Below are 22,234 nucleotides of genomic sequence, written 5' to 3'. Positions count from 1 at the left end.
GATCTGGGCAAGAGTGAGATCTGGGCAAGACATGGAGATGTTAAAAGCATCTAGCAGGGGACAGAAAGCCCAGCCAGGAGAGATTTCTGTGAAGTCTGGGAAGGCTTCTTGGAAGAGGGGGGTATAGGCACTATACCTTGAGCAATGGGAAGTGGCAATATGGTGGAGGGAAGGTCTAGCTTTGTAGCCAGATAGGGCATGATGAACATGGGGCAGGAGAGAGGATAGTTATCTGGACCAGTGCATTGGGGATATGGATAATGGGGCAGGGAAGCTAAGTTGGGGCCACTCTGGAGAGACAGGCTCAGCATGCTGGTCTTGATCTTATAAGCTGACTGTTCTGGAAGCACAGTCAGCAGCACCTGGGAGCTTGTTAAAAATGCAGAGTCTCTTGGGCTGGGAGTTTGGCCCAGTGGTAGAGTGCTTACCTAGCATGCACGAAGACCTGGGTTCAATTCCTCAGTACCACATACATAGAAAAAAAGCTAAAAGTGGCGCTGTGGCTCAAGTGGTAGAGCCCTAGCCTTGAGAAGTGTCCAAGGACAGGGCTCAGGCCCTGCGTTCAAGCCCCACAACTGGCAAAAAAAAACCCACCAGAATCTCAGGCTCACATTGTCTCAGTCTCTGGGTGAGACTCAGAAACCTGTGTTTTCACAGGTTTTCTGGGTGATTATAATGCACAGTGGAATTTGAAAACCAGCACTGCAGGTGGCTGCAGGGCTTTGAAATTTGTAAAAGGGAGGGAGGAAGGAAGGAAGGAAGAAAGGAAGGAAGGAAATTTCCCCTACTCAGGCACTGTTGGCTCATGTCTGTAATCGTAGTGCTCAGTAAACTGAGATCTGAGAATCAGGCTTTAAGGCCAGCCCAAGCAGGAAAATCTATGAGTCTCTTATCTCCAGTTAACAAGCAGAAGGCTAGAAGTAGAGGTATGGCTCAACTGGTAGAGCACTAGCCTTGAGAGTAAAAGCCAAATGAGTGTGAGGACCTGAATTCTAAGCTCCAGGACCAGCACACTTGTACACACACACACACACACACACACACACACACACACACAGAGTAAATTTTCCAAAATCCCTGGTTAGAGGGATCTGAACACCCCAGGACTTCCACCCCCACCCCCACAAGAAGCAAAAGCTTTGTGTAGTTTTTGGCCCAGCACATCTTTATAGCACAGCCTAGATTCAGGATGGAAACTTTTAACAGCCTTTTCCAGGCTATGGTTTTGGTTTTCTTTTCTTTGCTTTTTTTTAATGACTTTTATCCACAGAACCTCTTATTATAAAATCCCAGAGGGGGCCTAGTATATAAACTAGGTTAAAGAAGAACCTTTCCATTAGCAGAAGAGCCCAGAGCCCTACGTATTCTGCCTTTTCTCTGCAGCTCCTCTCCACTACTGCCCAGATGTGTCCCTGGAGAGCTGGACATGGCACCAGCCACTAGGTTCCTTGTCCTTCCCTCCCTTCCCGCACACTCTCATGAGTGTGAACTCAGGAAGCCTCTCACAAGGCTTCAGGAAGGAGCAGTGATGGTGCTGAGATGGCACACTTACTCTGTGCTTTGCGTCGATCTGGAATCAGAAGCTGAACTAGACGAACAATGAATGAATGAAGAATTTAGGAAATCTTTGTACCTCTCTAAGCCCTGGATGTGGCATTTTTGCCTAGTTATCTGATGCTGCTTCCTTGGAGCTGGCTCATAACCACTTGTAAGGGCTCCTTTCCAACCAAGCCCAATACTTCCTACTTGATAAGTAATTAGCGAGGACTGTCTACAAGGCCCTATGAGGAGCCAAGATGACTTGTTTTGAGTGGGAAATTCCTTGATACCTGCTCCTGTTTGTGACTCTCAATTTAAGAAACATCAGACCCAAAAGCAAACTTGAACATCTCTAGCTTCAGGGTCCTTGTGAGGCCCAGACAGGGAGGAAACTTGAAGTCACTAGATGAGACACTTTGGCAGAACCTGAGTGTTAGGAGCCAGACTGAGCATGCTTCTCTCAGTCCCATGCTATCCCCTTCTCTTTAGGCAGGCCTGCCTTTCATTGAGGAAGGTTTAGAAGTGACCTAGTCTTGCTTTCCTTCCTTGCTTCCTTCTCCTCCCCCTCCTCCTTTTCCTCCTTTTCCTCTTCCTCCTCCTCCTCTCTGTCATTCTCGCGCTCTCTCTCTCTCTCTCTCTCTCTCTCTCTCTCTCTCTCTCTCTCTCACACACACACACACACACACACACACACACACACACACACGACATTTGACACAAGTTCCTCCATGGCCCAGGAAACCACAGAAGGCCAAGTCCAACTATCAATAAGAGAAAGGGAAGGAGAAATAAAGGGAAGCATTTTCCTTTTATTTATTTATTTATTTATTTATTTATTTATTTATTTATTTATTTATTTCTGAAGCGCTTTCATTATGGAGCACACATGGTAACCATTTTTCTCCTCTTTGGTAGCTGCTGTATCCTGGGTCACCCTCATTCAGCACATTTACTATACAGAAAATCATTTAAACACATTTAAATTAATTATATCCATGACTCAATTCCAATTGATTCAGTGCTCTCTGCTGGGAGCTAGGCCTGCTTTCTGGTTGGCAGGTTGATGAAGAAATTTCTTCCACGCATCCCAGGTTGGAGCTCTGCCTCCTGTTTAAGTTTTAGGGACTGCCCTGGGTGTGACAGCCTGGGTGTCCTGTGAATGTGATTCCCTGCGTGCTCAACTGTCGTGTTCAGCCCTAGGGTCCCATTCAGCCCTGGAAATCCCAGGAAGCTCCTTTACCAACAACCCCCTCTGCCAGTGTGCGGCCAGGAGTCTCAGCTGAGAAGTAGCTACTGAGGTCCCAAAGCCTCAACACACTCCCAGCACCCATTTGGTGAAAGTGATAAAGGGCTGGGACCTGGGCTCAGCTCTCTCAGGACCATGCTTCCTGAGTGTCTAGACACTGAGAACCTCCCAGGAAGGTTTCTGAACCTCAGCTATGCTGATTTCTTCAGAACTCCTTGTTCACTGGCATCTGCATGATTCTCAGGTAACAATGTGGAAAATTATTTTGAACAATGCACGTCCACACACCTTCGACTGGGGATAATGGACAAGTAGATGGATAAAGAATCAGTGGGCCAGTATCCAAGCTCTGTCAGGGAGCGGTGGGAGAAATAATGGTTTATTTAGGAAAAAAGCACCCAAAAGGCTGTTCTTCGCTTTCCTGTATCCTAGCAAACAAAGTTAAAGTATGAATGGTTGGCAGGTGCCACTCTGAGTTCTGTCTGTACCCTGTGCCTCGTGATGGGGTGAGGCTGCAGACATCTGGCTCCCAACCCCTCAGTGCCCTGCAGGGCCTAACACACTCAGAACTGGAGATCACAACCCTTTAAAACATTTTGCTAAGCACACAGATGAAAACCAAAGCCTAGTATATATTTTTTTCCAGGTGGGGTGATTTCATTCTTCCCTAGCTCCAGGCTCTGAAAACAAAGCTGCTGTCCTTAGTCACAAGGTGAACAAATGCTCAGAGTGCATCAGACTACGATCCCAGGGTGGTACCCACAACAGGCCCTTTGGTGAACATGTCTTCTGAGTCCAGAGAAGTCCTGTTTCATTTGTGGTGCCCCACAATGAGCTAACCTAATAAGATCACACTTCATCTTCTTACCAGGGCACTGTATAGCATGGTTTTCCAGATTGTGTCCACCAGAGCTTGTGGCCATGGCCACAGGCATGGAAAGACATTCATGGGGATGAGCATTTGAAGTGAGGCTCTGTTCCGGCTAAGCTGTTTCTGGAAATTGCCCCTCACTTCTTGTGAGTGCACTCAATATGAACAACTTGGAAAGGGGATGCTCCATAAGTTTATCCAAACAGTAGAAGCTTCTTTCATCGTCTGCCTGCTTCTCACACAACTTTGGAACCCCTTCGTGCAACATCTGTCAGGCAAGGCCACCCTGGCTAAGGCCTCTCCGCTGAGGCTGTTGTCTTCTGCTCAAAGGCCAGCAGGTGTACTTACAGAGGTCAATGACCTGTTTGCTTTTCTTGCTGGCAGAGAGAAATCCAGGCCTACCTGAACTGTCCTTTAACATTTATATGTAATTTTTTTTAAATTATCTCTACTGAGACTGAAATACCACCCGTTATCTTAAAAGAAAACCTCACTGAGTATGGCGATAGGCATCTGTAATCCCAGGTACTCAAGAGATAAGACAAATAAGATAGCCTATTTGAAGCCATCCCTGGCAAAATTAGCCAGACTGTGTCTCAAAAACCAAACACCAGAGGCCGGGAGTTTGGCCTAGTGATAGAGTGCTTGCCTAGCATGCACGAAGACCTGCACCACATACATAGAAAAAAGCTAGAAGTGGTGCTAGGGCTCAAGTGGTAGAGCTCTAGCCTTGAGAAAGTCAGTACCCAGGCCCTGAGCTCAAGCCCAGGACTGGCAAAAAAAAAAAAAAAAGATGAATTTGAGCGAGTCAGGAAACAGAACTCTAAGAACTCATCTGAACTGAAGCTCAGCCACTCTGGGACTTGTCATCTTTGGGAGCTGATGGGTCCATCGGCCATGGCTCCATTCCCTGCCTGTGCCATTGTGATCTGCTCTGGGTACTCAAAAACAGTTTTACTAGAGAACTTGTCTAAAGGTCTGCATAGACCTGTTGTATTGTTGTCTTCAAAAACACGATTTCTCCAGGTGACCCCTGGCTGGTCCCCCAAAGCCCATTCTGAGCTCCCTCTTCAAAGCCTTCCTTGGTGTTTACCAGGAACTAACAGCAAACCCTTCCAGAACTTCCTCTACATCTCCATGTATTCCCACTACACCCCAGACTTCCCAATGCTATTGAAATTTCCCCATACATAGGTGTAATGTAAGAACCAACCAGACAATTCGATCTCTCTTCCTTCATCTCCTGGCTAACCAGCCCACCTCAGAGGTGCACAAAATACACCATTGCCAGGGCACAGCCATCATGGTAAGCTACAACAGGAATTGCCAATGCCCCCAGATGTTGCAGGTGTGATACTATATTGGCTTATACCTGCAGTCTTCCCCAAACATGGCCTTGGATAAGCCAACTCCTGAGAGCTCCACTCCAGTGCCTAAGAGGGACACTCACCCACATCAGAGGTAGAATGGCTGAGGTGGGGGCACCAGGTGACTGGGTCCGAAGGATTGAGGTGGAAGCTAGGTTCATCCGAAGCCCCTTGTGGGTGGTGGCCTTCCTTTCCCTCAGTCCTGACCGCAGCTCCTTAGTGAATGGATCACTTGAATATGTTCTGGGGGAGCAGGGGGGGAACCTTCACACACTCAGGTGTTTCTGTGAGCGACTGAAGTGTTTTCAAGGGGAAATGTGTACTTTCAGCTAATTATTATATTATGTGTTGCATTTATGCCTGACCCCTGCACTGTGGGTAAGGAGACTCCAGGCTCTGTCTGGGTATGTCCCCTGTCCACTGACTGGTTTTGTTTTTTTTTTTGCCAGTCCTGGGGCTTGTACTAGGACTGGGCACTGTCCTTGGGCTTTTTCAAGGCTAGCACTCTGCCACTTGAGCCACAGCACCACTTCTGGCTTTTTTCTATGTATGTAGTACCAAGGAATTAATTGAACCCGGGTCTTTGTGCATGCTAGGCAAGCACTCCACCACTAGGCCAAACTCCTAGCCCATCCCCTGCCTGTTGTAACCAGCCCAGGAAAGCCCCCCTCCAGTATCCCTCCAGTGAACCAGCTTCTCATTTCTCTACCTCCCAGCACTTCACACCTGGGGGACTGCTGTGAGCCTCCAGTCACCTTGGTGAGACCGAATCCACACATGATTGAGAAATCCAATCACACTCTTTCACACCAGTGCCTTCTAGGCGCTGTTTGCTAACGAGCCATTTTCAAGCCAATAACTAATCAGAACTGACAACATTTCTGTTGAACTTGAAGTTCTCAGATCTGCTAATAGTGATTCCCAAATTCTTGCTGTGACATGAGGTGTCAGTTATACATCCGAGTTATGCAATCTCCCATGTGTGCACATGTGTTTGTGTATGTATAAGTGTGTGTGTGTGTGTGTGTGTGTGTGTTGCAGCAAATGAGCCCATCCTTTCCCTCCTCCAGTCTCTTATCTCTCCCATTGGCCTCTCTCTGGGGCTCTAACTCCAGGCGTAAGGGGGAAGGGAAGTTGCCAATGGGCCCTGAGTGACTTCAGGCTAGCTGGAAGTTTCTGGGCAGTAATTGCTGACAGTAAAACAAAACCATGGTACTAATCACACTCCAAGTAGGACTGCCCTTTATTCAAGAGGGATTCATAGCCCCTACCACCTTCCTTCCTCAGCACCATGCTCACAGGAAGCTAGACATAGCTGTCAGTGAACCAACTCTTAACACACAAAGCACCCCAGGAACCTTACACATAGGCTGCTCAGATCTACCCCAGAATGCACTTGTCAGTGAGCAGCACCAGCCCAACCCTTCTTCTCTCCCCACATCTTGTCCCTGCCCTCCCTGCACCCTCTTATCAAGGCCTCTCCTGAAGTACTATTTAACCTTGCAACCCTTGACCCTCATTGGCTCTCTGCTCTAACCTCTCATTCCTCTCCAAAATACTCACTATCTGACAAACCACATTTTTTTCTTTATTTACTGTCTCTTTTGTTACCTATCCCATCTTCGAGGTTTAGAACCAAGCATCTAGGACTGAGGAGGTGCCTGATGAATATTGGTTTTCTGAAGGAATGGTTGAAATAACTAATGACTCTGTCATTCATTAAAGAAAATGAGCCAGGCTAGATGTGGTAGTGTAAGCCCATCCGCTCTCCCTTAGGGAAGTAGAGGCAGAACAGTCTTAACCTCCAGCCCAGCTTGGGCAAAGTTAGTAAGACTCCTGTCTCAAAAGCAAAAACTAAAGAGTTGGGGATATAGCTGAAGTAGTAGAGCGTTTGCCTAGCGAGTATGAATCCCTGGGTTCAATTCCCAATGCTAAAGCCTCAGCCAGATGAATGATTGTCAGGAAGTAGGGAGAGTTTATCTAAGGCTTCTCTTCTGGCTGACTCAAGTCCATGTTTCAAACAATTCAACCATTTCAATGAGTCTCCCCAGCACTCCCCACACCTCCTATAAAGTAGATGAGGGCCAGGCAGCAGAGGGAAGAGGTAAGGGTCCGCCATTAAGAACAGGATCGAAATAATCAGGTGAAATGCACAGGGACAGGATGGCTGCCCCAGGTCAGTGGAGCAAGGCATTGTGGTCCTTGCTCTGCCCTGGGCTTTTGTGTGTATGTGTCTCTGTTACATTCCACTGGATAGTGCCACTATAATTATCCCTGTGCCCCTGGTGGGTTCAGTAGGCCCTGCCTCTTGGTCTGTGAAATGATTTGTTGGCTGAATGAATTGGGTAATCGGAGCACAGAGAGGGAGAGCTGCTCTGTCGAGGTCCCCCGTGCATTGTTGGTAAGCTCAGTTTGGAACTACAGCCCAGCACTTCTCATTCTAAATGCAGGCAGCTCAAAAATGTGTGCTCCTGGGTGTTGCTGGGCCTACTCTTCCCCTTCCGCGTTCACATTCACTCCAACAGGATCACAAATGACTGCAGACAATGCACAGCACGGAAAAACCTCCCCCTCTGCTGTCATAGAGCAAGTTAACATGTGTTAGCAATTTGCTTGAGTTGATGCCTAGTCCTCCCCATGTTACAAATTTGACTTCCTCCAGTCTGGAGGGGAAAAAATTAGATGTATTTATTTATTTATTTATTTTACTGCTGGGTGCCAGTGCCTCATGCCTGTAATCCTAGACACTCGGGATGCTGAGATCTATGTTTTGCTATTCGAAGCCAGCACAGGCAGGGAGGTCTGTGAGGCTCTAGTCTTCAATTAACCACCAAAAGGCCACTCAAGTGGTAGCATGCTAGTCTTGAGCACAAAAGCTCAAAGACAGTGTCGAGGCCCTGAGTTTAAGCCTGGGACCAACACACACACACACACACACACACACACACACACACACACAGACTTTGGGGGAGTGAATCACCTATGAGTACTACAGAAGCACTGGGTACAACCCTGCTGGGTTCTTGAGACAAACCAAGAGGATGCAACTGGAGGTACTTGGGATAAGGTGATGTTATGGCGATCATTGCTGGCAGCCAGGGTGCTGACACTAAGGTAGGGTACCACGCTAAGATCCAAACTGTGCCATCTCGTTTAATCCTTACAGTAACCCCATTTACAGGCTGAGATGTGTCCCCAAAATTTCTGTGTTGAAGTCTTAACCTACAGGCTGTTAGAATGTGACAGTATTTGGAAACTGGGTCATTGAAGATGTAATTGGTAAAGTTAAGGTCATACTGGATGGTTAGGATGACATCCTCATAAAGAGGGGAATTTTGGAGACTGGAAGAAGGCCATGTGTAGATGAAGGCAGAGAGGTGAAGCTTTTATCTGCCCGGAAGCACTAGCCATGGGAACAAGCCACCAAAAGTCAGAGGTCTACGGTGGTCCTCCCTCCCTCCCACCCCTCAGATGGAATCAACCCTGCCCACACCCTGAGTTGGGGCTTCCGGCCTACAGAACTGTGGAAGAACTGGGTTGTTTAAGGCTCTTAGTGGGTGGTACTTAGGAGCTCTAGAAGCTGATACACACACCCACAAACTACACACTGTAGGTACTTTGCAAATAAGAAAAGAGAGAGGTTAATTGATTTACCCACAGAGCTTATAAATGGAAAGGCTGCGATTTGATCATAAGCGCCTTTTCAGCTTTTTGTATGTATGTGTAAGAGAGAGGGAGAGAGAGAGAAAGAGAGGGAGAGAGAGAGAGAAAGAGAGGGAGAGAGAGAGAGAGGCGCACTCTGGGACCATAGCTTAAATTCAGGGCCTTCACAATCTTGCTTGGCATTTTTGCTCACTGCTGGCCATCTATTACTTGAACCATGCCTCCAATCTACCTTTTTTTTTGCTGATGAATTCAAGGCTATTGAACTTTTCTTGCCCAAGCTAGCTTAGAACTTAGATCTCAACCTCGTGAACAGATAAGACTACATATGTGTATCACCGGCACCTGCCATGAGTCTTCATTTTTGATTATTGCCCTCTACCTAAACAGTTATTCTCCTTTGAGAGTGAAAAATAAGAACTACTTATCAAAGAACAGAGCCAAAATGAACCAGTGGGACCAAGGCCTCCCACCAGCGTACTTTCCAGGTACAGAAATGGTGACCTAAGGAAGAGACTGAGTAAGAGGCGAGGCTGAAGCCAGGACTCAGGCCCATGGTTTTAGGTCAGCTATACTCCTCCAGGCTTCTCAGTATAAATGTCTACTGTGACATATTGGCCAGATATGTACTCCCAGTACATTTTATTCACCTATCCCTGGCTTGGGGGAAAGAATATTTTATAACCTCAACTTAATGTTCACATCTATTCATATACTTAACCATACATGAATAGATAAGAATATTGCTCTTTTGCATTACATATGGAATCCATCCACTGTAGAAAATGTAAGAAGTAAAGCATCAGGGTGAAATGAAAGTCACCCTAACTTAGTCATCCAGACGGACACTACCTCCCTGGGGGGAAGGGAGTGCCTTGCATGCAATGTGATGTTTTTTAATTCCTTTAGCATTTTCTTTTATCACAATCTAAAGTTTGTCCTATGGCCATGGTTCTTGGTCTTTTTAAAGTGACCATTGATTAAAATCTGGAAGATGCATAATGTTAGACTTTGTGAAAGTACAATTTAGTGAATCAAGTCCATTCACCCTTTTGTGCAGTCATCCTTGTCATCCTTTCCAGAACTTATTCTTCATTCTAGAAAGAAACCACATACCCATTATTAAACACCAACTCCTCAGCAAGCAGGATCATTTTAGACTTATTTCTTATGAGAGAGCTGATTTTAATTAGCTGATTTTTGTTTGGGGTGTGTGTGGGGGGAGTATACACGCACACGCATGCGTGCATGTGTGTATGCACATGTGCATATGTGCATTCATGCTGATCCTGGCGCTTGAACTCAGGGCCGGGGTGCTATCCCTTTGGGATATTCTTTTTCAAGGCTAGTAGTCCACCATTTGAACCACAGCTCCACTTGCAGCTTTCTTGCTGTTAATTGGAGATAAGATTCTCATGGACTTTCCTGCCTGGGCTGGCTTCAAAATGCCATCCTCAGATATATCTCCTGACTAACTAGACATGAGCCACCAGTGCCCGGCTTGTATTTTATTTTTAAGATGTTTTGTCTGCTTGGCTGAAGACATGACTGAAGTGGTAGAGCATTAGCCATGAATGAAAAAAGCACAAAGCCATAAGGTCAAGCTCTGATACAAAAATAAAATAAAAAGAGTAAAGGTATAAAGTCGTATGCACCGGTGGTGATATGTCACTGGCGAAGGTAATACTTAGATAAGACCCTGAGTGGAAAACAAAAACCCCAGAAGCATTCTGTAATGTGTTTCATGAATTTTTGTTTGAGTCAGGTCAGACTATGCCCCTGCACACACACCAGCCTTGGCACATGTCAAGGACTGTTGGCCACCTTGCTAAGCAGGAAGGAAGTTTCCTGCAATCAAGAGAAGACAGATGACACAAATTCCAGCCAACAAGATGTATGGCTCTGAACCCTGATGCATGCCAGCTCGGCCTATGTGTGCGCTCATGGAGGTGACTTAAACACTCTCCAGGGGCCGCCCAGCCCTGCTTGGCTGATGGCCAGACCTGTGAGGAGAGGGGAGGATGAAGCAAGCTTTCAAGATCCATCTCCTCATGGACCCCACCATCCCCTCATCAGCTTGTGTCGGTGGGATGGGGCAGTGGGTAGGGTGAGGAGAAGCTTGCCTGTACAGACCTGGAATCTGGCGGGACCGACGGTGCCTTGTGGAGGAGGGGAAGGCGCCCTGTGCCCACCTTGTCTCCCTAAGGAGTTGTTGCAGCATGAGCTCTAGGTACAGGTCTCCCAGCGTGCTGCACTTGGAAGCTGGGTAAACTTGAGAGAGAATTTGATCCTACAGCCTTTCTCACTATCTCTGTGTCCTAGGCTGCAGAGAGAGAAGGGGGGGCGGGGAATAAAAAGCAGATCCTGTGAATAGGTTCACTAGGAAATTGGTGAACACATGCAGGCTGGCCTGGAAGGGAATGGGGGTGGCATAATTGGGCAAGGTGAAGAAGCTGGTCCCCCACAGTCCCCTGTACCCCCTCTATATCAGTGACAACTGAGACTAAACTGACTTGGGTTCAAGGGTACAGAGGCTGGGCCCCAGAGTTCCCTCCCGTCCAGTCCCTACCTAGGCCCAGGAAGGGTTTATTTAGTGGCAATTTTCCCTGGAGGGGAAAATTCTCAGCAAGGAGCCAGATTGAGATTGTCAGAAGCCAGGGGAATGATGCTTTTGGCCTTAATGATGGCTGCTGGGCAGAACCTCCAAACCCCGCCTGTAGATAACTCTGAGGCCCAACTTAGAGGGTAGGGAGGATTAAAGGGATTTACCATGCTGAGTGCCTGGGACACAGTATGTAAATCTCCAGGAAAGATGTATTTGCATACCAGCTTTGCTGTCCTTTTAAAACCATTAGATACCCCATGTTCATTTTCCAGATTCTGGAATTAATGGATCCCCCTGTCACTCAGATTTTGTTTCATTTTATTTTGTAGGAAGTCTCACTGCATAGCCCAGCTAGCCCTCGTGTAGCCCTCCTGCCTCAGCCTCCCCATTACTTATTAGGACTACAGGCATGACCCACCAGGCTTTGCTTTCAGTTGGATTCTTTAATAATTCACATTCAAATGCACATAAATATGTGCACATGAAGCGCCCTCCCAAAACACACACACACACACACACACACACACACACACACACACACACACACAAATGTGACTTATAGTCATTCATATTCCATATTTATAAGGCTACTTATCAATGTATTCCAGTGGCTTTCAACCTCGTTTTTCAAAAGGAGTTTTACATAGAAACTCAACATCATTACTCCTTAGTTAATACTCACATTCACATTCATAGTACATTTCACTTTTTTTTTTGTATCCAGCAAGCATTAGAGGGACCATTGGTCTTGTTCTCAGAACTACACTCTGTATTTTAATAATCTTGTACTTTTCAATATGTGCTGTAAACAGAGCATGCCTTTCAGGGAGCAAGATTAGGTTCCTCTTCCACGTTTTCACACAGTGATGCAGTGGTGCGAGGATGTATGCAAGCCTGGAAGGTGGGGGTGGAGAAGGGCAACCTTCTTTGTGCTTTCTCCTTACTTTGGCTTCAAAGCTGCTGTGGCTATCCCAGAATGTACCATGAGAGAGGGGAGGAGGTGAGATTGGGGGGGGGGGGAAATCCATTAACAGCAGACATAGATTTCCTTGGCCAGCTATATAGTCAGCTAAGGAGCAACAAACACAGTGCTTTTGCCTGCTCAAGGCTTCTTTGGTTCATAGCCTTTGTTTAATTCCTTTTCACCTCATGTCAGTATGCTTAGTCATGAAAACTTGGTGCTAGACAAGGAGGTGGGTATCTGTTAGACAGACAGGAATCAGGTCGTTGTGAGTGACTCTGCTTACGGTGGCCATGAAACCTGGCTCTGGGAAAATTTTTGCAGCCGGTCCCTCTCTTGAGAGCACTTTGACTTCAAGTTAGTGCTTCGCTTACCAACAGGTGCTTCTGTTACTAGTGCCCCAGTGGGAGATTTCACTAATAGTCTATGAACAGGCGCACCAGAGGTATGTTGTCACCATCCTGCCTCTACTTTTCCATGTGTTTTCTGGGTTTTCCAGGATAGACTGGGTAGATGGAGGAAAGGAGGGAGAGATATAGATAAATGAGTGGGTGAATGAATAAATGAGTGGGTGAGTAAGATAGGTATGTGAATGGATAGATGGACAGACAGGTAGATGTATCAGTATGTGGATAAGTGGATGAATACAAATGAATGGGCAGGTAAAGTATGTGAGGCAGATTGGGTATGTGAGTAACTAGTTGGGTGGCTGAGTGGCTAGGAGGATATGTGGGCTTGTGGGTAGGTGGATGGCTTGATGGCTGGATGGCTGGATGGGCATTTGTGTGGGTAGGTAGATATGTTGGTAGTTGGGTGGATGGATGGATGGATGGATGGATGAATGGATGGATGAATGGATGGGCATTTCTGTGGGTAGGTAGATTGGATTGATAGATGGGTGGATCAACATAGGATGAATAGGTGACTGAGTTGGTGGGCAGATGGATAGGAGACTGAGAAAGTAGGTGAGTGAACAGCCAGCCTAGGAGAGGTGATCTCAGGTGTCTTCTTTATTCTAATCTCAGAGACTTTGACCCAGTGTTGTGACTCCTTTTCTGTACAAAGCCTGACCTCTCGTTCTTGCTGCATTTCCTGATGCGAGGCCCCATCTTGTCATCTGACTCAGAACTACATGTTTCATCTCATGCCTTTATTCTTCACTCACACCTCACCCTTTCAGGAACTGGGCCTCATTAAAACCTGTCCTCTGCTCGGGTCCTCTTTGAGGAAGTTCCTTGTTAGGGCATCTCTGCTGAGAAATAGATGGCAGCAGCCCATGCAAGTGCCAACCTGAATGCTAAAGACTGTGATTAGCAGATTTAGCCTAGAGATGTTTCAGAGTTGTCAGTTCTGATGTTCATAGGATTATATTTTCAAACATCATCACACATCCTGTGTGACAGACTTGATTACTGTGATGAACTAGTTTTCTTCCTTTGAGAGATGTTCTGGTTGCAGAAAAGATTCCAAAAGCATTTCAACAAAATGCTGGGCAAAACTGAAGTGACGTTATTTCATTTGGGTGCCTCATTTTAGCTTGCTGGGAAAGGCAGGTTGGTGTGGCAGGAGTGACATTGAACTTGGAGTCCTCAGACCTAGGTTTGCTCACTGTTCCCTAAGTCTCTAATCTTTGTGTGCTCAGCTGAGAATGGAAAACCAATGATCGAGGCCCTTGCATACCATCTCAGAAGGTAAATGAATCAGAAAGGCACATAATAAACTGAAGGCGGTGGTAAAGGAAAGCAAGCCAGTCTTCATCTTCATCTCTTTACTCCTTACTCACTTTGGCTTAACCAGCAGGAGAAATCAAGTCTTTCCAGGGAACACGTCTCACAGTGACTGCTGCCTTCGTGTCTGGCTGTGTAAGCACACTGACGGGACAGGTGGCTAGCACGGCACTGCACTGCACTGCACAGTCTGTCCCCACATTGCACGTCATGACTGGCACCCTTATTCAGGGGCATTTGGAATATGGACATGCAAAAAGTACAAAATGCAAGCTGGGTTTCAGACTTAGCACAAGATGAAAATTGAAGTGCACATACCTGTAGTTCCAGATTCTCTGGAGGCTGAGTCAGGGATCTCAGGTTGAAGGCTAGCCTGGGCTACACGGCAAGACTGTCTCAAAAGTAGTGCAAACTAATTGTGGGTGTGGGTGAGGGTGCATACATACGCCAGTCCTGGGGCTTGAACTCGGGGCTTTGGTATTGTCCCTGAGCTTCTTTGTGCTCAAGACTAGTGCTCTACCACTCGAGCCACTAGCACCACTTACAATTTTTTCTAAATAGTTTATTGGAGCTAAAAGTCTCACAAGGTACCCAGTAGCTCGTGCTCGCTTCAGCAAGCACATATACTAAAATTGGAACGATACAGAGAAGATTAGCACGGCCCCTGCACAAGGATGACACGCAAATTCACGAAGCGTTCCATATTCTTATGAGAAGGGGTATCAGTGTTCCAGAAGTAATGCACCTACTACCTGATGAATGTAACTATCGCCCCTCTGTTTATTACCCTGACAATAAAATACAATTAAAAAAATTTTTTTAAAAAGGGTCTCACAGACTCTCCTGCCTGGGCTGGCTTTCAACCTCGATTTTCAGATCTCAGCTTCCTGAGTAGCTAGGATTATTACATGAGCCATTAGTACGAGAGCCCTCTTCTTTTGTTTGAATGTGACTGTTGGATTGGATAAAGTGACATGAGAGAGAGGAGGACTTCTGTGATCTCTCTGTGTGTCACTGGTTGAAACATGGAAGATCCTCTCAGGCCAGTGCATCCAGGACTAGCCATTGGGCTAGACCCAAAAAACAGAATGGTTTTGAAAACTTAGAGATTTGGTGGTCAAAGGAGTTAGATGTTATCTAGAAATAAGGCTCAGACATTACCATGGAACAAAAAATGTTGGCAGAAAGTTTTCCTTAGGAAACAAGTATGACAGCAGGAAGGGCAGCCAATCAGAACTCAGAAGAGGGTAGGGCAGAGGAAAAGCTGACAGTAGCCCCAGTATTCAGTGGGTGGGCCTGGCTAGTTTAAACTGATGCATACAAACAGTGCAGTTATTTGCATCCATTAAAAACGAATGTATAGAAAAACAATGGCATTGAAGATTCTTTATAATATGTAGTTTGGTCGTTGGAAAAACTGGGTTGATTATAGAGATTTGGATGGTAAACCTCATTTGATTTTTGAAAAATTTAAGTAGTGAAAGCTAGATGGTTATAATCTAAAATGTTATCAGTGCTTATCTCTAGATGGAGTTCTTTCTATTCATCTTCCATGTATATGTTTTTTGTAATGAATATAGGTTACCAGTTAAAAAAGGAAAGGAAGAAAGGAGGGAGAGATGGAAGGAGGGAAAGAAGGAAGAAAGGAAGAAAGGAGGAAAGGAAGGAGGGAGGGAAGGGAGTAAAATCCAGACAGAAAAAGTTAATTGCTTTCTAAGCAGATTTTGAACAGTTGCCTCGGGTCTTAGTTTTCTTGTCTGTACAATGGGTGCCCTGTCACTAATTTCCTGAGGTTGGCATGAGGATAATCTATGCCATTCCTTATCAGAGTGATGGCACATGCTGGCTCTCTGCCAATGTCAATACCCTTCCCTGTCTGTCCCAGTCTAAAATAGGGCCCTTTAGAAATGAATCTGCAGGGAAAGGAGGAGAGGTTAAGGGAGATGTCAGAGGCCCTAATATGTGGCCTGACCTCACAGGGCCCCCATATCTGAGCCCACAAGACCTGCTGCCTGATCCGCTTTCACAGCGCCTCAGATCTAAGTTGGATCCCTGCCGATTATGGTCCAATTCAATGAAGTGTGCAACTTATCTTGAATATATTGAAAACTACATAGGAGTTTTCTTAATGCAAGGTCAAGGCCCTGTTGGAAAACTCTTGGGTCCTAAGATAGGTGCAGCTCATGACTATGGTAACCAATGGTAGACTGAGGGTGTCAGTGTGTGAAGACTGCAGGAGTTTGGGGAGGGACATGAGGACAGAAACATGAGAATGGGTGTCAATGAGTGAGAAGTGATGTACCCGCTGGTGAATGTAACTGTGACCCCTCTGTACATTACAATAAAAAGAAGAATGCAGGAGTTTTGTACATGGGTATGAATGTGTGCATCCATGTATACACACACACACACTGTGTACTTACACGCTGATAGTATGTGATAACTCCATGACCTAGATTTTCACTGAAGCATGTGGAGTCTTAGTAAGCTATGTATGGTGATGGTGTAATCCACATAGCCACCATCAATCCACTACAGGGATCTGATCCCTGCAGCAAATGTAGTTCTGTAATACTTTCTGCAATGTACCCCCCCATGCACACACAAAAAAAACCCTACTTATACTCAAATCTAGTAATTCCATCCACTGGCTTCTGACAAGCTGTTTCAGTAAGCTATGGTTAATGACCTTAGCCGCTGGACAGCTGTTTTGAGAATTAAAGTCTCCTGAGCCTGGGGCATCCTGTGGTCCTCCGAGCTCCCTGCTCCCTGTGCTAGCAGAACTTGTCCTGTTTCCCATTCCTCCCCCCTGCCCAAAGAGATGGGGTCGCAGCTGATATCCAGCTTTCTGGCCCCAGCCTGGGAGGGGTAGTAACTGTAATGAGGCAGTGGGATGATTGGAAAGTTCTGCCAATTAGCCAATGGGTAGACCTCCGTGGGGCTGAACTCTGAGCTTCAGCCTCCCTGGAGAATGAAGGGCATGTGGCTGATACATGGTGGGGGCAGGAGGGAGGATCGGGCTTCAAATCTCTCTGGTGACTCTGAAGTGGTGACAATGGAGAGAATTTCAGAGTAACCCAGCACTGACTCAGGCCATCAGCAAGAAGACAAGATGAGCAGTGTGTTGTGGAGGAAAATGCCAGTCAGCTGAGGACACACAGGTAGAGAGATCTGAAGTCTAGGTTTCATGGGGTCCAGAGGTGAGACATAGTGGTTTCACATCCCTTCTCCCCCATACCCACCCCAGTGGAATTCCATGGAAGCTGAGCCAGCACCAGGTTTGAATAGGAAATGCACGTAGGGCTCATCTTCTGACTCTACTTGCACCAAGTCCCAGCAGCCACCTATCCTCTCCCTCCTTCTCCCACTCACCAGACCATTCTTCCTGAAGGATCTTCTTAGCCCAAGCTCTCCATGGCTCCCATTGCCTGCAAGACACAACCCAGTGCTGAGAAGCTCTACCTCCAGCCCACACCTGTGCTGCAGCCATTTCCCTTTGCTCCTGCTGCCCCTATACACACTGAGATTGCTGATCTCCAGCCCTGTGTTCTTGTGTCTTTATTGTTATAGTCATGTACTTATACAACAAATAAGAGTTGAGAACTTTCTATGCATCACAGACTGTTTTGGAATCGAAGAATCTAACACAGCGGAAAACAAAGAAACCAAATTTCCTTTCAGTCTAGTGCAAGATGACAATTCGTAATGGACATTAAATGGGCACACTCCATAGTATGTTAGAAAGTGATGGTTGCTATTTTAAAAAGGAAGTAGAAAGAGGAGGAGGAGAGAGAGAAGGCAAAGGGAGGGGAGGACAAGGGAGGGAGGAAAAGGAGAGAAGAGGAAAGAGAGAAAGGAGGGTGGGGAAGGAGAAAGAAGGAAAAAGAATGTCCAGGTGCTGGTGACTTGTGCCTGTAATTGTAGCTACTCAGGAGCTTGAGATGTGATGATTACAGTTCATAGTCAGCCAGGGCAGGGAACCGGAGACTCTTACTTCTGGTTAACCACCAAAAAGTCAGAAGTAGAGCTGTGGATCAGGTGGACTGGGTATAAAGGGAGGATGTGAAATTCTGTTTTGAACATAGCAGACACCCCTTCCCACCCCGAGTCCTTGTACCCAGTTCCTTCTCCTCCTCCATACCATGCTGCCTCCTCCTCCCGAAGCCTGCCTGGCCTTCATTGGAATGCCTGAGGACCACGGCCTACCTTGACGATACTGACTGTCGAGCCAGAGCCAGGAATACCCATCCCTACAGAGCACTGTAGGCCCCTAGAGCTCAGCCAAGTACCTGGCCAAGAGCCAATGGACCTGATGGTGTGATGAATGAATGCATCACAAATGACTGTGCCAGAGATTCACATGGGTAGCAAAGCCCAGAGCCTTGACCACCACTGGGTCCCCTGGCCTTCAAACAAAGTCTAGATTCTCTTTGCATTTTCTCCTTCGTCCTCTAGGCGCAGAGAACAGGTTAGTCCTAATCACCAGCACCACTGGTCCAGGGAAAGCCAAGCTGTGTTTCATTTACTCACTCATCCCCATTCCCCTTGCTAGGTATTCTGATGGATCTACCTGTATCTTTCCATTTCTCTGTGGTTTTGTAAAGAAAACGCATTAGTATTACAAGTACCTTTTTTTATCTTGCATTCTTTTTGTGTTTGTGTGTATCAATATTCCACTTGAGCCACTGCTCAACTTCTAGGTTTTTTGTTAAGCTGACAGACAAGTATCATGGACCTTCTTGCCTGGATATTGAACTGCAGTGTTCAGATCTCAGCCTCCTGAGTAGTTAGCATTACTGCCCTGCTTTCTTAGAACATGGCCTTGGCTATAGAGCTCAGGCTGCCCCAAAACTTGAGGTCCTCCTGCCTCAGCCTCCCACCACATCTGACGTTTTCAATTGTGTGTATGTATTCTCCTACATATATTATCTTATTGTCTTTCTTGTTTAATGAACTAGTGTGTTTGTAAAATCCATTCTTCTATTGCATTTAATCTACTACCTGGGTGTTTCTCTCTCTCTCTCTCTCTCTCTCTCTCTCTCTCTCTCTCTCTCTTCTCTCTCTCTCTCTCTCTCTCTCTCGCACACACACACACACACACACACACACACACACACACACACACATATACAAATCTTCAGGAGGCAACTTGCCAAAAGTCTTCTGAGGATTTCTTAGGGCTGTAAGCAGGAGGGGAATTATGGGTCACTGGCCTTGCCAATGCCTAATTAGCAGTGCCAGCTGCTGTCCACAATGGCTGTTCCTGTGACATCTCACCACAAGTGAGGAGGTCCCTGGCCTCTCCCCTCCTCCAATACCCACAATTATCTGTATCTGTCATTGTGCAATCTCATAGATAGGAGAATAGGAGATGACATCACCTTAAGTTACTTTGCTCTCATGTCTGACAATATTGAGCATCCCTTGGGGACAATTCAGAGCTTCTGGGACTTCCTGTTGTAGACTTGCTTGCTCTTCTAGCCGGTTGCCATCTTGGAAGGATTGATATCAGGAGTTGTGTGTCTCCTCTGGATATGAAGACCATGTTAGTTTAAGATCTTTGCAAAACTCCTCTCCCATTCTGCTGCTCTGTTGTCTTTGTCTCGCCTATCATTTTTTGTTATTCAATGTGGAAGTGATCAAGTTCATCATTATTTATGCTTTGGAAAGGAGGCGCTCACTTCCTCTCTTCAGCAATCCCTGCCATCTAGAACTATTTCTGCTTTCCAAAATGCCTGCCTTCTCTCCTCCAGGCCTCTGCCTCCCCTGCTTCTGCTCCCTGGTATAAACCCACCACCCCCAGCCTTCCCGAGACTGATCAGCTACTCCTAACCCTCTGGGCTCATTTAAAAGATACCCTCTTTCCCAGAAGTCTGCTATGTCTACAGCTAGTATAGATGAGTTCTCCACCATCCAGGCCAGCCTCTCTCCCAACCAGCACCCTCGGCTTCTGGACTGTGGGTGTCTGATTATGAGCCTGTCTCTTCACCAGAGCAAGGCTAAGCTTTGAGAGTTGTTTATCTTGGCCTAGGCCTAGTACAGCAGGTGTTCAACCAATGAATGATCAATCCTGGCACACATTGTGGAATTCCAGTACATTCCTCTCCTAAGCCCTGCACAGGCCTTTGCTCTTATTTGACAAATAGGTTTAGAACAGCCAGTGCACAGGAACGGAGTCAGATGAGGCCCCATTGAGGATGAGGATGGGCTTCAGATTGGATGGGGATGATCACAGCGCTGGCATGCATTCGGAGGCTCTCCAGAGGAGTCACACATTCAGGTGGGCCAGGAGATGGAGATGTCCAGGGCAGAGACATCCCTGTAAAGCTGTATGGTCCCCTTCCCCGGAGAGAGGAGCTCAAAGTCCCATTTGCCCTCATCTTTCCTGTAACTCTATGCCCACAGGCTCTATCCCAGACTTGCTAACTGGGGAGTTTCTAAGATAGAAGGCTTTCTTGCCATATTTCCACCTTGTCAAGGTTGTCAAGAAACTCCATCCCTTCATTTTAGATTGCTTACAACTAACAAGATTCTTTAGGGCTGGGATCTCTGCTACACAGCCTTTTCTCTCTCTATTTTTCTGTTCCCCTTGGTTCTCCCCACCACCCCAACTCCTGCCCACACATACACACTCCCCAGCCCTCCTGACAATACATTTCAGCTTCCTGGTTAAGTAGTTATTCAAAAGAGTTATAACTATCAGCTACTCCAAAGAATACAAACATCTCTTTACACCCTAAAGAGACTATAATGGAAGTCACTGGAGCCCTCTGGGAAGGGCAGCACCCTTTCTGGGCTCCCTGTCTTGTGAGTCACTGTATCCTAAACATCTTCTCCTTTCCATTTTTCCAGTCTGTATGGGTACTTCACTATCTCTGCCAGCCCCTTCCTCCTGCAGCTGAGCCCCTCGCCTCAGAAGGATAGCTACCATGCCAGCTGCCTAGTTAGATCCCTGCTCTTCCTTTTAGGCCAGACCACAGCCCACTCTGGCACCAAAAAAAAAAGTAGACTCCAACAGATTGCAAATTGCATGTGTCAGACTTCCAGGTCCACTGGTCAGCAAGTTGGTTTTCCTAGTGGAGACTAATCTGCTTAACAAAAATAGAACATACAGTCAAGCAAAAATTGAATACTTCTAGTCGTGGAGGTATGCTTGCATCTGCAAGGCAAGAGGGGGTGGAGGTGGACCCTGGAAGGAAGCCTTTGATGATGCTCAGGCTTACAGCTTCAGTGCTCCTCTTGTCTTACCTGAACCAAGATGCCACCACTAGTGGGTCCAGCCAGGGCCCCTCTGCAAACTGTGCAGATTAGGGGTGGGCAGATTTGTTCTAGGCCAACCAGAAAGCTGGGGGCCAGCACTCTACACAGAGCTCATATTCTGAGCATTTTCTGAGGCTTGCAAAAGGTTGTCCTTAGGAATAAGAGCTTAAGATGGACAAACGTGGCAGAAGGCAGGTCTACTGTCACCAGGTATGTGACCAGAGGCAAATTCTGCCCTTTCCACCCTCAGTCTTGTCATCCATAAAATAAAGGAGAATTGCAAGGGCCAGGAGAGTCTTAGGTGATGCACCACACATCAGCAGAGCTCAAAGTCAAGTGAAGCTGGGGGCTGGAGGCCCACACTTGGAATTCTAGCTACTCAGGCTAGTGAGGTCTGAGGATCATAGTTCAAAGCCAGGCCAAGCCGGAAAGCCCATGAGACTTTTACCTCCAGTTAACTACCCCAAAACTACAAGTGGAGATTTGGCTCCAAATGATAGAGCAAAAGTCTTAAGCAGACATGCAAAATGAGAGCTTGAGGCCCTGAGTACAGGGAGGGCTCAGCATGGGACAAAAAGCATATCAAGTGAAGATGAGCATCTCTGTTAGGAGGGTCACTCTGTTAAGTGGTCACATCTCTGTTAAGGGACATGACCCAGGTGCCTGTTCCTTGGAAGTGGCCGGGGACAGCCTGCGGGTGAGCCTTCCTTCTAGCTTCTTGTTCCCACTTCTTCCTCCTCCTGAAGAGAGAGGAAATGTGCTTACATTTATGCTGACTCCTGTTCAGATGGACTCTAAGCTGTCAGTAAAAATTAATCAATTTCAAGAGGGAGCATTATTTGTTGATGATGATGTTGCTATTTTTTCTTGCCTGGAAAAAAAAAAGATGTCTCTATAAAACATCATTCCCAAAGAGAATGTTCTTAATAAAGTCTTCTTGTTATTATAATAATATCTACCTGCTCATTATGTAATATCACAAAGGATTTACTGAA

The 22,234-nt window shown here is 46.5% G+C and overlaps 1 protein-coding gene and 1 non-coding gene across 2 annotated transcripts in view; both read left to right on the top strand.

Moving 5' to 3' along the window:
* Gabbr2 (gamma-aminobutyric acid type B receptor subunit 2) overlaps positions 1 to 22,234 on the top strand; it is a 327,777-nt gene that overhangs the window by 219,012 nt on the left and 86,531 nt on the right. The gene's annotated exons all lie outside the window — the stretch shown is intronic.
* LOC150065678 (U6 spliceosomal RNA) lies at positions 14,581 to 14,688 on the top strand. Its single transcript, XR_016535067.1, has one exon. It is a non-coding gene; the product is annotated as a U6 spliceosomal RNA (small nuclear RNA).

This window comes from Megascapheus bottae, chromosome 3 (assembly GCF_031878675.1).
Source record: "Megascapheus bottae isolate mThoBot1 chromosome 3, mThoBot2.hap1, whole genome shotgun sequence".
NCBI classification, from domain to species: Eukaryota; Metazoa; Chordata; class Mammalia; order Rodentia; family Geomyidae; genus Megascapheus; species Megascapheus bottae.
The sequence above is the reverse complement of the archived record's forward strand: the minus strand, read 5'-3'. Positions and strand labels throughout refer to the sequence as shown.